The 14,917-nt window shown below is 41.1% G+C and overlaps 1 protein-coding gene across 3 annotated transcripts in view; it reads right to left on the reverse strand.

Moving 5' to 3' along the window:
• The window catches only part of CRTAM (cytotoxic and regulatory T cell molecule), a 243,889-nt gene that overhangs the window by 194,499 nt on the left and 34,473 nt on the right, over positions 1–14,917 (reverse strand). The gene's annotated exons all lie outside the window — the stretch shown is intronic.

Here is a 14,917-nt window from a genome sequence, read left to right on the forward strand (position 1 = left end):
ACGGAACTGGTATGGATTACCCCTGAAAGTTCCAGGTCTGAAACACACTTCAGAAAAGCCTGAGCCTTTACTGGATTTGCTGGGATGCGTGAGAGAAAAAATCTTCTCACAGGAGCTCTTACTCTGAATCCTATTCAGTATCCCTGAGAGACAATACTCTGAATCCATTGATTTTGGAGAGAATCTGCCCAAATACTTTGGAAGAATCTTAATCTGCCCCTACCATCTGAGCTGGAATGAGGGCCACACCTTCATGCAGACTTTGGGGCTGGCTTTGGATTTATTCCAACTTGAAGAAGGTTTCCAATTGGAACCAGATTCTTTGGGGGAAGGATTGGGTTTCTGTTCCTTATTTTGTCGAAAGGAACGAAAACGGTTAGAAGCTTTAGATTACCCTTAGGTCTTTTATCCTGAGGCTAAAAAAAAAAACTCCCTTCCTGCCAGTGACAGTTGAAATAATTGAATCCAACTGAGAACCAAATACATTTTTACCTTGGAAAGAAAGAGATAGTAATCTAGATTTAGATACCGTATCAGCATTCCAAGATTTAAGCCACAAAGCTCTTCTAGCTAAAATAGCTAAAGACATAGATTTAACATAAATTTTGATGATATCAAAAATGGCATCACAGATAAAATTATTAGCATGTTGAAGCAAGCGAACAATACTAGACAAATCAGGATCTGTTTCCTGTTGCGCTAAACTTTCCAACCAAAAAGTTGATGCAGCTGCAACATCAGCCAAAGAAATGGCAGGCCTTAGAAGATAGCCAGAATATAAATAAGCTTTCCTTAGATAAGATTCAAGTTTCCTATCTAAAGGGTCCTTAAAGGAAGTACTATCTTCCATAGGAATAGTAGTACGTTTGGCAAGAGAAGAAATAGCCCCATCAACTCTGGGGATCTTTTCCCAAATCTCTAAACTAACTGCTGGCAAAGAATCATTTTTTTTAAACCTTGAAGAAGGGCTAAAAGAAGTACCACGCCTATTCCATTCCTTAGAAATCATATCAGAAATAGCATCAAGAATTGGAAAAACCTCTGGAGTAACCACAGGAGGTTTATAAACATAGTTTAAACGTTTACTAGTTTTAATATCAAGAGGACTAGTTTCCTCAATATCTAATGTATTCAATACCTCTTTTAACAAGGAACGAATATACTCCATTTTAAATAAATAAGTAGATTTGTCAGTGTCAATATCTGAGGTAGGATCTTCTGAATGAGATAGATCCTCATCAGAGGAAGATAATTCAGTATGATGTCGGTCATTTGAAATTTCATCAACTTTATGAGAAGTTTTAAAAGACCTTTTACGTTTATTAGAAGGCAGGATAGCAGACAAAGCCTTCTGAATCGCATCAGCAACAAAATCTTTTATATTCACAGGGATATCATGTACATTAGATGTTGAAGGAACAACAGGCATTGTACTATTACTGATGGATACCTACTCTGCATGTAAAAGCTTATCATGACAACTATTAAATACCACAGCTGGAGAAATAATCTCCACAAAAGATGCACTTAGCTTTGGAAGAACTGTTATCAGGCAGCAGGGTTCCAACAGTGGTTTCTGAGACAGGATCAGATTGAGACATCTTGCAAATGTAAGAGAAAAAAACAACATATAAAGCAAAATTATCAATTTCCTTATATGGCAGTTTCAGGAATGGGAAAAAAATGCAAACAGCATAGTCCTCTGACATAGAAAAAGGCAAGAGGCACATAGGAATCGGGTTTTAAATGATAAAATTATTTGGCGCCAAGTATGACACACAACACAAAATGAAATTTTTTGGCGCTAACAACATCCGGAAATGACACACTCACTTCACAGCAGACGCAACCTTGTGTAAATAACTCTAAGACGCCGGAAATGACAAACTTGCGTCACCGAACGTACCTTCGCACCAAAAAAATTATCGCGCCAAGAATGACGCAATAAACATCAGTGTTTTTGCGCCTCGCGAGCCCAATTTTGCCTGCGAAAATTTTATGAAAAAGCAGTCAATTTGAAAAAAAGACTAAACCCCAGGTAAGAAAAATATTTTCCTAAATATGTTTTCCCAAATATGAAACTGAATAGTCTGCAAAAGTAAATATACATAAACCTGACTCATGGCAAATATAAGTACAATACATAAATTTAGAACTTTATGTTTTCATATTATAACATAACATACATATAATTGTTTACATTTTTCTTTCTTTCAATACAGTGTATTTTTCAGTCTTTAGAATCAAACCATATCTAACATCTTACATTTGAAAATATGTCATTGTATACAAAACAGTAAACGATATAGCCAGTAATAGGCGTAAGTAACCTTTCTCTCAGTGGTCATATGTCTTGAAATATAGTGCACATATACACCTAGATTTAGAGTTCTGCGTTAGCCTTAAAAAGCAGCGTTAAGGTCCCCATGTTCACACACATTAGAGAGCTATTAGTGAAATGGACTAAATTTAACATCTCCCTGTATGGAAGAGTAATATCTGTCAAAATGACAATATTGCCCAAACTCCTATACCTATTCAGAACACTCCCAATTTCAATACCGTTGTCAGAATTATATGTAATGCAGAAGGCAATTTTAAAATTCATTTGGGGAGGGAAAAGGGCTAGAATAAACAAACACAATATGATGAGACATAGGGGGATATCATGTACATTAGATGTTGAAGGAACAACAGGCATTGTACTATTACTGATGGATACCTACTCTGCATGTAAAAGCTTATCATGACAACTATTAAATACCACAGCTGGAGAAATAATCTCCACAAAAGATGCACTTAGCTTTGGAAGAACTGTTATCAGGCAGCAGGGTTCCAACAGTGGTTTCTGAGACAGGATCAGATTGAGACATCTTGCAAATGTAAGAGAAAAAAACAACATATAAAGCAAAATTATCAATTTCCTTATATGGCAGTTTCAGGAATGGGAAAAAAATGCAAACAGCATAGTCCTCTGACATAGAAAAAGGCAAGAGGCACATAGGAATCGGGTTTTAAATGATAAAATTATTTGGCGCCAAGTATGACACACAACACAAAATGAAATTTTTTGGCGCTAACAACATCCGGAAATGACACACTCACTTCACAGCAGACGCAACCTTGTGTAAATAACTCTAAGACGCCGGAAATGACAAACTTGCGTCACCGAACGTACCTTCGCACCAAAAAAATTATCGCGCCAAGAATGACGCAATAAACATCAGTGTTTTTGCGCCTCGCGAGCCCAATTTTGCCTGCGAAAATTTTATGAAAAAGCAGTCAATTTGAAAAAAAGACTAAACCCCAGGTAAGAAAAATATTTTCCTAAATATGTTTTCCCAAATATGAAACTGAATAGTCTGCAAAAGTAAATATACATAAACCTGACTCATGGCAAATATAAGTACAATACATAAATTTAGAACTTTATGTTTTCATATTATAACATAACATACATATAATTGTTTACATTTTTCTTTCTTTCAATACAGTGTATTTTTCAGTCTTTAGAATCAAACCATATCTAACATCTTACATTTGAAAATATGTCATTGTATACAAAACAGTAAACGATATAGCCAGTAATAGGCGTAAGTAACCTTTCTCTCAGTGGTCATATGTCTTGAAATATAGTGCACATATACACCTAGATTTAGAGTTCTGCGTTAGCCTTAAAAAGCAGCGTTAAGGTCCCCATGTTCACACACATTAGAGAGCTATTAGTGAAATGGACTAAATTTAACATCTCCCTGTATGGAAGAGTAATATCTGTCAAAATGACAATATTGCCCAAACTCCTATACCTATTCAGAACACTCCCAATTTCAATACCGTTGTCAGAATTATATGTAATGCAGAAGGCAATTTTAAAATTCATTTGGGGAGGGAAAAGGGCTAGAATAAACAAACACAATATGATGAGACATAGGGGAGAGGGAGGCATCGGATTACCTAACCTAATATCATATTATTATGCAGCTAGATTGGCCCAGACCACACAATGGTTTAAATTAGGACTTACACCACAATGGGTCCAACTAGAAAAAGACATGCTTAATGTAAGAAGATTGGATAATATTCTTTGGGCAACACAACAAAACAGACCCGGTCACATCAAACAGTTCATTGCGATCACACACACTGCTTTTATTTGGGACACAGCGACTAGGAAGTATCATTTACTCAACAAGAGGTCCAGACTGACCCCGCTCTCCCCTCTTGAATCTTTAGTTGACATACATACTCAAAGGAAATGGGAGAATAAAGGCCTCTACCGAATAGCAGATGTTTATGTTAATAACGACCTACTATCCTTCTCTCAATATGCAGAGCTAGGCACACCCGGGCAAAATGAGTGGTTCCACTACTTAGAACTTAAATCCAGAGTTCGAGAGATAATGGGATTAGATAAGCCTCCAAACAATACTATATTAGAATCACTATGTTTATCGAAGGAGGTTAGGAGGGGACTGATAGCATTGCTCTATCCGGCTATTAATGGTGGCTCAAATAGGGACAAGAGTGTAATAATGACTAAATGGGAACAGGATTTGGGCAGGACATGGACAATAGATAACTGGGTATGAAACATTAATAGAGGTCTATCGTTTTCTCCAAATGCCATGTTGAAGGAAAACTATATTAAAATACTCTATAAATGGTACATATATCCCACAAGATTTGCCAATACACAGGACAGCAGGCCCCACTTGTGCTACAGGGGTTGTGGGGAGGAAGGGACATACTTACACATGTGGTGGCATTGTGGAAAGGTTACAGAGATTTGGAATCAGACTTCAAGGTATCTAAGTCTAGTTCTAGAAACTAATATCACACTTACCCCTGAACAGGCTTTGCTTCATTTTCCTCCAGATAATAAAGTGAAAAGACATCACAAGCTAATAGCCTTGATCTGCACGGTTGTGAGAGTAAGCATAGCTAGATTTTGGAAGGTGGATCCACCCTCATTTGAATATATTAAAAGGAGAATAGATTATCACTTTACAATGAGTAGCGCCTCGGCAGAGCTTCTTAATACCAGGGATAAGTTTATACTACAGTGGGAACCATATATTATGTATACTGAAAAAGAAAATAGAGCTAGAATCCTAGCAAACCAACAAGATCAGTAGGAAACAATCCAGTTAGAGTGCCTCAATGAGTGAGATAATTGAGTCTTCAGGAGCAAGATGAACGGGTAGAGATGAGGGGGGGAGGAAATAGGGATTTGATCATGATTGAGATTGAGTCAGGCTAGATGGAAAGCGGAATTAACACACCATTATATGTTGGAATGTTACTTAAAGGTCTATAAACCAAAATTACTCTTGTCTTGTGTGGAAAACTCACATATTCAATCACTTGAAGGCTGCAATGTTATTGTATTTGTATTTTTTGTTTTTATGTTTCTAACTGTTATTTAAGATGCTGTATGTAATAACATTCAAAAGTCAATAAAAAAAACTTTCATATAAAGAGCAGCGTTAAGGGGTTAACGCCCGCTGGTATTACGAGTATGATAGGTACAGGTGTACCACTCACTTTTCTTCCGCGACTTTTGACTACCGCAAATCCCCTTACGTCAATTGCGTATCCTATCTTTTTAATGGGATTTGCCTAACGCCGGTATTACAAGTTTTGGAAGAAGTGAGCGGTACAGCCTCTACCGCCAAGACTCCTACCGCATAAAAAAGTCAGTAGTTAAGAGTTTTATGGGCTAACGCTGGAACATAAAGCTCTTAACTACAGTGCTACAAAGTACACTAACACCCATAAACTACCTATGAACCCCTAAACCGAGCCCCCCCCCCACATCGCAAACACTAAAATAAAATTATATTTTGGGAGGAGTTCTATCTCCTTTTTGAAAACCTCACTTAATATCTTAGTTATGTCTTTCCAGAAGGGTTGAATTTTACTACAATACCACCATGTATGCAGATACGTTCCTTCTGCACCACATCCCCTAAAGCAGAGGGAATTGTCCTTTCCTCTCATCTTGGTTAGTCTGGTAGGGTATAAGTACCATCTAAATGCAGACTTTATATAATTTTCTTGTAGTTGGGAATTATTGGTGAATGAGGGTCCACTACGTAAGGTGTCAACCCATGTCTGAACTGGCCAATTCCTGCCTAATTCATCTTCCCATTTATGCATAAAGGCAGTTTTTGTGATGAGATCTAGAAACTGAATTGTGGGTGTGGTGAGGGGTGTATTTATAGGAATTTTGAGGTTTGGGAAAATTTGCCCCTCCTGGTAGGATTCTATATCCCATACATCATTAGCTCATGGACTCTTGCCAATTACATGAAAGAAATCCAAAATTATTTCCTCTTGCCTCTCTCTGCAGTCTACAGTCCATCAGTGGTCTGGAGGTAATTGGTCTGATGGTCGCTTCCATGGACATCATTCCCTTTGCTCGATTCCATTTGAGAGCTCTGCAGTTATGCATGCTCAGACAATGGAACAGGGACCATTCGGATCTGTCTCAGGGGATAGATCTAGATCAGTCAACAAGAGACTCGCTCCCGTGGTGGTTTTCTCAGGAGCATCTGTGTCAGGACACATGCTTCCGGAGACCTTCATGCGTGATTGTGACCACAGACGCCAGCCTGCTGGGCTGGGGAGCAGTCTGGGACTCATTAAAGGCGCAGGGACTATGGACTTGGGAGGAGTCTGCTCTCCCCATAAACATCTTAAAGTTGAGAGTGATTTACAAATGCTCTGATGTGTTGGCCTCAGTTGTCCTTAGCTTGGTTTATCAGGTTCCAGTCAGACAACATCACCTCAGTGAGTTACTTCAGCCACCAGGGGGGAACTCTGAGTTCCTTAGCCATGAAGGAGGTGACTTGGATTGTTCAGTGGGCAGAAGCTCACAATTGGTGTCTATCTGCCATCCACATTCCAGGAGTGGACAACTGGGAAGCGGATTTCCTGAGCAGACAGACATTTCATCCCGGGGAGTGGGCTCTCTATCCAGAGGTGTTCTCCAGGTTAACTCTCAAATGGGGGGTGCCGGAGTTGGATCTGATGGCGTCACGGCAGAACACCAAGCTTCCAAGGTACTGTTCAAGGTTAAGAGATCCACAGGCTGCCCTGATAGATGCTCTGGCGGTTCCTTGGGATTTTAGTCTAGAATATCTATTTCCTCCGTTTACTTTCCTTCCATGAGTCATTGCTCGTATCAAACAGGAGATAGCATCGGTAATTCTAATAGCTCCTGCATGGCCTCGCAGGATTTGGTATGTAGACCTAGTGAAGATGGCATCTCTTCCACCTTGGAGGTTGAATCTGAGGAAGGACCTTCTAACTCAGGGTCCGTTCCTTCATCCAAATCTCATTTCTCTGAAGCTGACTGCTTGGAGATTGAATGCTTAGTTCTGGCTAAGCGTGTTTTTTCTGAATCGGTCATTGAGACCTTGATTCAGGCTCGTAAGCATGTTACTCGTAAAATTTACCATAAGGTATGGCATAAATTCCTTTATTGGTGCAAATCCAGGGGCTTCTCTTGGAGTAGGGTCAGGATTCCTAGGATTTTGTCCTTTCTCCAGGAAGGTCTGGAGAAGGGTTTGTCAGTCAGTTCTCTGAAAGGACAGATTTCTGCATTATCTATTTTGCTACATAAGTGTCTGGCAGATGTGCCAGATGTGCAATCTTTTTGTCAGGCCCTGGTCAGAATCAGGCCTGTGTTTAAGTCTGTTACTCCTTCTTGAAGCCTTAACCTTGTTCTTAAAGTTTTGCAGCAGGCTCCGTTTGAGCCATTGCATTCCATAGATATTATCAGGCCCATTTATCAAGCTCCGTATGGAGCTTGAAGGGCCGTGTTTCTGGCGAGTCTTCAGACTCGCCAGAAACACAACTTATGAAGCAGCGGTCAAAAGACCGCTGCTCCATAACCCTGTCCGCCTGCTCTGAACAGGCGGACAGGAATCGCCAGACATCAACCCGATCGAATACGATCGGGTTGATTGACAGCTCCCTGCTGGCGGCCGATTGGCCGCGAGTCAGCAGGGGGCGGCGTTGCACCAGCAGCTCTTGTGAGCTGCTGGTGCAATGTTAAATGCGGAGAGCGTATTGCTCTCCGCATTTAGCGAGGTCTTGCGGACCTGATCCGCAGTGTCGGATCAGGTCCGCAAGACCTTTGATAAATGGGCCTGTAAGTTGTTAGCATGGAAGGTTTTGTTTCTTGTTGCATTTTCTTCTGCTCAGAGAGTCTCGAACTCTCGGCTTTGCAGTGTGATTTGCCTTACCTTATCTTTCATGCTGATAAGGCGGTTCTTCGTACTAAGTTGGGTTTTCTTCCTAAAGTGGTTTCAGATAGAAATATTAATCAGGAAATTATTGTTCCTTTTCTATGTCCTAATCCTTCTTATCATAAGGAACGTTTGTTGCACTACTTGGATGTTGTGCGTGCTCTGAAATTCTACCTACAGGCTGCTAAGTATATTCGCCAGTCCTCTGCCCTGTTTGTTTGCTTCTCAGGAAAGCGTAAGGGTCAGAAGTCTACTGCTACTTCTCTTTCTCTCTGGTTGAGAAGTATAATTTGCTTTGCTTATGAGACTGCTGGTCAGCACCCTCCTGAGAGAATTACAGCTCACTCCCCAAGGGATGTCTCCTCTTTTTGGGCTTTCAAAAATGAAGCTTCTGTGGAACAGATTTGCAAGGCTGCAACTTGGTCTTCTCTGCATACTTTTTCCAAATTTTATACTTTTGCCTCGGTTTTTCAAGCGGTAGTGCCTTCTGTTTAGGTCTGCCTGTCTTGTTTTCCCTCCCTAGTCATCTGTGTCCTCTAGCTTGGGTATTGGTTCCAACAAGTAATTGATGACGTTGTGGACTCTCCATATCTTAGCAAAGAAAACAAAATGTATGCTTACCTGATAAATGTATTTCTTTCCGGATATGGAGAGTCCACGACCTCACCCTTAATTTAAGACAGTTATTTTTTGTCTAAACCTCAGGCACCTCTACACCTTTGTGTTATTCCTTTTTCCATTTCCCTTCGGTAAAAAGACTGGGGATTATGTGAAAGGGAGTGATACTTAACAGCTTTGCTGTGGTGCTCTTTGCCTCCTCCTGCTGGCCAGGAGTGATATTCCCACTAGTAATTGATGATGTTGTGGATTCTCCATGTCCGGAAATAAATACATTTATCAAGTAAGCATAAATGTTGTTATTATCTATCTCTCTATCTATTTATTATCTATCTATGTATTATTTATCTAAGTATTATCTATCTATCTATACATTATCTATCTATCCATCTATCTATCATTTATCTATCTATTATCTATCTATCTATCTATCTATCTATCTATCTATCCAGTATCTATCTATTTCTCTATCTATCATATATCTATATATCTATTTATCTATAAATTATCTATCAACTATCTATCTATTATATATCTGTCTATCTATCTATCTATCTATCTATACATTATCTATCATCTATGTATGATCTATCTATCTATAAATTATCTATCATCTATCTGTCTATCTATCTATTGCACTAATTGCACTGTACAATGTACTCTAATAAATTCACTTTTATTATAGTGTGACTTTTACAAACAAATGGTAATAATAAATAGAAAACTAAATTTATGCTTAACTGATAAATTGATTTCTTCTATGGTAAGACGAGTGCACGGATTCATCCTTTACTTGTGGGATATTATCCTCCTGCTAACAGGAAGTGACAAAGAGCACCACAGCAGAACTGTCTATATAGCTCCTCCCTTAGGTTCACCCCCCAGTCATTCGACCGAAGGTACAGGAAGAAAAAGGAGAAACTACAAGGTGCAGAGGTGACTGAAGTTTAAATAAAAAAAATATAATCTGTCTTAAAATGACAGGGCGGGCCGTGGACTCGTCTTATCATAGAAGAAATCAATTTATCAGGTAAGCATAAATTTAGTTTTCTTCTATAAAGGTAAGACGAGTCTACGGATTCATCCTTTACTTGTGGGATACAATACCAAAGCTACAGGACACGGATGAACAGGAGGGACAAGACAGATGGTTAAACAGAAGGCACCACTGCTTGAAGAACTTTTCTCCCAAAAATAGCCTCCGAAGAAGCAAAGGTATCAAATTTGTAAAATTTGGAAAAGCTATGAAGCAAAGACCAAGTCGCAGCCTTACAAATCTGTTCATCAGAAGCATCATTTTTAAAAGCCCATGTGGAAGCCACCGCTCTAGTAGAGTGAGCTGTAATTCTTTCAGGAGGCTGCTATCCAGCAGTCTCGTATGCCAAACGGATGATGCTTTTCAGCCAAAAGGCAAGAGAGGTAGCCGTAGCTTTTTGACCTCTACGTTTTCCAGAATAGACAACAAACAAAGAAGATGTTTGACGGAAATCTTTGGTCGCTTGCAAGTAAAACTTTAAAGCACGAACCACGTCCAAATTGTGCAATAGACGCTCCTTCTTAGAGGAAGGATTAGGACACAGAGAAGGAACAACAATTTCCTGATTAATATTCTTATTAGTAACAACCTTATTAAGGAATCCAGGTTTGGTACGCAAAACCACCTTATCAGCATGGAAAACAAGATAAGGCGAGTCGCAATGCAATGCAGATAGTTCATAAAAACTCTTTGAGCCGAAGAGATAGCAACTAAAAACAGAACTTTCCAAGATAGAAGCTTAATATCTATGGAATGCATAGGTTCAAACGGAACCCCTTGAAGAACTTTAAGAGCTAAATTCAAACTCCATGGCGGAGCAACAGGTTTAAACACAGGCTTGATTCTAACTAAAGCCTGACAGAACGACTGAACGTCTGGAACATCTGACAGACGTTTATGCAGTAGAATTGATAAAGCAGATATCTGTCCCTTTAAGGAACTAGCTAATAGCCCCTTCTCCAATCCTTCTTGGAGAAAGGACAAAATCCTAGGAATCCTGATCTTACTCCATGAGTAGCCTTTGGATTCGCACCAATAAAGATATTTACGCCATATCTTATGATAAATTTTCCTGGTGACAGGCTTTCGAGCCTGAATCAAGGTATCTATGACCGACTCCGAGAAAAGTCTGATTGGATAAGATCAAGCGTGCAATCTCCAAGCAGTCAGCTGCAGAGAAACTAGATTTGGATGCTGGAATGGACCTTGAATCAGAAGGTCCTGTCTCAGTGGCAGAGTCCATGGTGGAAGACATGTCCACCAGATCTGCATACCAAGTCCTGCATGGCCACGCAGGTGCTATCAAAATCACCAAAGCTCTCTCCTGTTTGGTTCTGGCAATCAAATGAGGAAGGAGAGGAAATGGTGGAAACACATAAGCCAGGTTGAACGACCAGGGTACTGCTAGGTCATCTATCAGTACTGCCTGAGGAACCCTTGACCTGGACCCGTAACAAGGAAGTTTGGCGTTCTGACGAGACGCCATCAGATCCAATTCTGGTGTGCCCCATTGCTGAATCAATTGTGCAAACACATCCGGATGGAGTTCCCACTCCTCCGGATTAAAAGTCTGACGACTTAGAAAATCCGCTTCCAAGTTCTCCAACCCTGGGATATAGATTGCTGATAGATGGCAAGAGTGAGTCTCTGCCCATTGAATTATTTTGGTAACCTCTATCATCGCTAGAGAACTCTTTGTTCCCCCCTGATGATGGATATATGCTACAGTCGTGATATTGTCCAACTGGAATCTTATGAATCTGGCCGACGCCAGCTAGGGCCACGCCTGAAGCGCGTTGAATATCGCTGTCAGTTTTAGAATATTTATCGGGAGGAGAGCCTCCTCCTGAGTCCACAAACCCTGAGCTTTCAGGGAATTCCAGACTGCACCCCAGCCCAGTAGGCTGGCGTCTGTCGGTCGTCACTATGACCCACGCTGGCCTGCGGAAACACATTCCCTTGGACAGATGATCCTGTGACAACCACTAAAGAAGAGAGTCTCTGGTCTCTTGGTCCAGATTTATCTGAGGAGATAAATCTGCATAATCCCCATTCCACTGTTTGAGCATGCATAGTTGCAGTGGTCTGAGATGTAAGCGAGCAAATGGAACTATGTCCATTGCCGCTACCATTAAGCCGATTACCTCCATACACTGAGCCACTGACGGCCGAGGAATGCAATGAATAGCTCGGCAGATGGATACAATTTTAGATTTCCTGACCTCCGTCAGAAAAATTTTCATGTCCACCGAATCTATCAGAGTTCCCAGGAATGGAACTCTTGTGAGAGGGATAAGTGAACTCTTTTTTACGTTCACCTTCCACCCGTGAGATCATAGAAAAGCCAACACGATGTCCATGTGAGACTTGGCTAGTTGGTAAGTCGACGCCTGGATTAAGATATTGCCCTGATAAGGCGCCACAGCTATGCCCCGCGGCCTTAGAACCGCCAGAAGGGACCCTAGCACCTTTGTGAAAATTCTGGGAGCCGTGGCCCGAAGGGAAGAGCCCAAAAACTGGTAAGGCTTTTCCAGAAAGGCGAACCTGAGGAACTGGTGATGATCTTTGTGGATAGGAATGTGTAGATACGCATCCTTTAAGTCCACGGTGGTCATATATTGACCCTCCTGGATCATCTGCAAAATAGTCGGAATGGTCTCCATCTTGAAGGATGGGACTCTGAGGAATTTGTTTAGGATCTTAAGATCCAAAATTGGTCTGAAGGTTCCCTCTTTTTTGGGAACCACAAACAGATTGGAGTAGAACCCTTACCCCTGTTCTGTTTTCGGAACTGGGCAGATCACTCCCATGGTATATAGGTCTTCTACACAGCGTAAGAACGCCTCTCTTTTTGTCTGGTTTATAGACAATTGAGAAAGATGGAATCTCCCCCTTGGGGGAGAATCCTTGAAATCTAGAAGATACCCCTGGGTTATGATTTCTAAAGCCCAGGAGTCCTGAACGTCTCTTGCCCAAGCCTGAGCGAAGAGAGAAAGTCTGCCCCCTACTAGATCCGGTCCTGGATCGGGGGCTACCCCTTCATGCTATCTTGGTGGCAGCAGCGGGCTTCTAGGCCTGTTTACCCTTGTTCCAAGTCTGGTTAGGTCTCCAGACTGACTTGGATTAAGCAAAATTCCCCTCTTGCTTTGCGGCAGGGGAAGAGGTAGAGGGACCACCTTTGAAGTTTCGAAAGGAACGAAAATTATTTTGTTTGGTCCTCATCTTATTTGTCTTATCCTGAGGAAGGGCATGGCCTTTCCCTCCAGTGATGTCTGAAATGATCTCTTTCAGTTCAGGCCCAAATAGGGTCTTACCCTTGAAAGGGATGGCTTAAAGCTTAGCCTTTGATGACACATCAGCAGACCAGGACTTAAGCCATAACGCTCAACGCGCTAAAATGGCAAAACCTGAATTCTTTGCCTCTAATTTAGCCAGTTGAAAAGCGGCATCTGTAATGAAAGAATTAGCTAGCTTGAGAGCCCTAATTCTATCCAGAATATCATCTAATGGGGTCTCAACCTGAAGAACCTCTTCCAGAGCCTCGAACCAAAAGGATGCTGCAGTAGTTACGGGAACATTGCACGCTATAGGTTGGAGAAGAAAACCTTGATGAACAAATATTTTCTTCAGGAGACCCTCTAATTTTTTATCCATAGGATCTTTGAATGCACAACTGTCCTCAATAGGTATAGTTGTATGCTTAGCCAGGGTAGAAATAACTCCCTCCACCTTAGGGACCGTCTGCCACGAGTCCCGCACGGCGTCTGATATGGGAAACATTTTCTTAAAAGTAGGAGGGGGAGTGAACGGAATACCTGGTCTATCCCACTCCTTAGTAACAATTTCCGAAATCCTCTTAGGGACCGGAAAAACATCAGTGTAGGCAGGAACCTCTAGGAATCTGTCCATTTTACACAATTTCTCTGGAACTACAATAGGGTCACAATCATCCAGAGTCACTAAAACCTCCCTGAGCAATAATTGGAGGTGTTCTAATTTAAATTTAAAAGCCGTCATATCTGAATCTGTCTGAGGGAACATATTTCCTGAATCAGAAATCTCTCCCTCAGTCAGCAAATCCCTCACTTCAGAACATTGTGAGGGTATATCGGATATGGCTAATAAAGCGTCAGAGGGCTCAGCGTTTGTTCTCACACCAGACCTACTGCGCTTCCCCTGCAACCTAGGCAGCTTAGATAAAACCTCTGTGAGGGTAGTATTCATAACTGCGGCCATATCTTGCAGGGTGAAAGAATTAGACGCACTAGAAGTACTTGGCGTCGCTTGTGCGGGCGTTAACGGTTGTGACACTTGGGGAGAATTAGATGGCAAAACCTGATTCTCTTCTGACTGAGAATCATCCTGCAACATATTTTTAGTAGCTAAAATATGGTCTTTACAATTTATTGACCTTTCAGTGCATAAGGGACACATTCTAAGTGGAGGTTCCACAATGGCTTCTACACATATTGAACATTGACTTTCCTCAATGTCAGACATGTTGAACAGGCTAGTAATGGCTACAAACAAGCATGAAAACACTTTATTTAGTGAAAAAAATAACAATCTTAAAAAACGGTACTGCGCCTTTAAGAGAAAAAAAGCATACACGTTGTGCAAAACAGCCTAAACATGCACCAAATTTTTAAAAAATTTGTATGTAGACACCATATAGGTAGTTAAGATTGCACAACAAAAATTTTTAACAATTAACCCCTTAATTTGCAAACCGGATCGAAAATAGGCCCAGATCCGGAAAAAAAACCCTCTCAGCACCTTGTCACAGCCCTGCTGTGGCCCTACCTGCCCTCAGGGATCGAACATGTGGGGTAAAAGCTTCGATTTGGCCCAAAACATACACCAGGGCCCTCATTAGTTAGAGCTTGCTGATCAAACTAACTGCGCATCTGAGGCGCGAAAATAGGCCCCGCCCATCTCACTCGATGTCTCCACAGCCTTACAGAACCGCACCAGAGCGGTTATAACTAGCCATGTGGGTTCTAAGACC

Source organism: Bombina bombina, unplaced genomic scaffold (assembly GCF_027579735.1).
Source record: "Bombina bombina isolate aBomBom1 unplaced genomic scaffold, aBomBom1.pri scaffold_481, whole genome shotgun sequence".
Classification (NCBI taxonomy): Eukaryota; Metazoa; Chordata; class Amphibia; order Anura; family Bombinatoridae; genus Bombina; species Bombina bombina.